This window comes from Eurypyga helias, unplaced genomic scaffold (assembly GCF_000690775.1).
Source record: "Eurypyga helias isolate BGI_N326 unplaced genomic scaffold, ASM69077v1 scaffold25473, whole genome shotgun sequence".
Taxonomy (NCBI): domain Eukaryota; kingdom Metazoa; phylum Chordata; class Aves; order Eurypygiformes; family Eurypygidae; genus Eurypyga; species Eurypyga helias.
The window spans coordinates 1-1,326 of record NW_010239588.1 but is presented as its reverse complement, the minus strand read 5'-3'; the positions used below and the strand labels follow the sequence as shown (position 1 = coordinate 1,326).

The window sequence follows — 1,326 nt, the reverse complement described above, 5'->3', positions numbered from 1 at the left end:
CCACTCTTCATCCCCATCCTCATCCCATCCCAGTTCTTATCCCAATCTTTATCCCCATCCCATCCCAGTTCTTATCCCAATCTTTATCCCCATCCCATCCCTGTTCTTATCCCAATCTTCATTCCCAGTTCTCATTCAATCTTCATCCCTGTTCTTATCCCAATTTCATCCCCATCCCATCCCAGCTCTCATCCCAATCTTTATCCCCATCCCATCCTCATCCCATCCCAGTTCTCATCCCAGTCTTCATCCCCCTTCTCATCCCAATCTTTATCCCCATCCCATCCCTGTTCTTATCCCAATCTTCATCCCCATCCTCATCCCATCCCAGTTCTTATCCCAATCTTTATCCCCATCCCATCCCTGTTCTTATCCCAATCTTCATCCCATCCCATCCCATCTCACATCCCAATCCCCATCCCATCCCAGTTCTTATCCCAATCTTTATCCCCATCCCATCCCTGTTCTTATCCCAATCTTCATCCCCATCCTCATCCCATCCCATCCCATCCCTGTTCTTATCCCAATCTTCATTCCCAGTTCTCATTCAATCTTCATCCCTGTTCTTATCCCAATTTCATCCCCATCCCAGTTCTCATCCCAATCTTTATCCCCATCCCATCCCTGTTCTTATCCCAATCTTCATTCCCACCCTCATCCCATCCCAGTTCCCATTCAATCTCCATCCCAGTTCTCATCCCAATCTCCATCCAATCCCAGTTCTCATTCAATCTCCATCCCTGTTCTTATCCCAATCTTCATCCCATCCCATCCCGTCTCACATCCCAATCCCCATCCCATCCCAGTTCTTATCCCAATCTTTATCCCCATCCCATCCCATCCCATCCCATCCCTGTTTTTATCCCAATCTTCATCCCAATCCTATCCCAGCTCTCATCCCAATCTCCATCCCAGTTCTCGCCCCAATCTCCATCCCATCCCAGTTCCCATCCACATCCCAGTCTCCATCCCCTCCCTCCTCCGGAGGAATCAGGGAATGGCATCCGGACCGCCCCAGCGGAGCATCCACCTGCGGGCCCCCCCCGGCTTCCAGCCTCCTTGATTCCCGGATTTTTCCCAAGGGAACGCACCGGGGAGCATCCCCCCACCCCCCGCGGGCGGTGGGCTTTTGGGGCGAAAAGGGGAAAAAAAGGGGCTTTGCCCCGGCTCCATAGCTCAGGGGGTTAGAGCACTGGTCTTGTAAACCAGGGGTCGTGAGTTCGAATCTCACTGGGGCCTCCGCCGGTTGGGGTTGGCCTTTTCTCCCCCGTAATTTGGGAAAATTCCAAGTGTTTCTCCGGAAAAAGGCAGGATTAGGGTTTGGGG

At 52.0% G+C, this 1,326-nt stretch overlaps 1 non-coding gene across 1 annotated transcript; it reads left to right on the top strand.

Annotated features, from left to right (window-relative positions):
• Positions 1-1,165: 1,165 nt before the first annotated feature.
• TRNAT-UGU lies at positions 1,166-1,239 on the top strand. The gene has a single exon. It is a non-coding gene; the product is annotated as a tRNA-Thr (tRNA).
• The last annotated feature ends 87 nt before the right edge of the window (positions 1,240-1,326 follow it).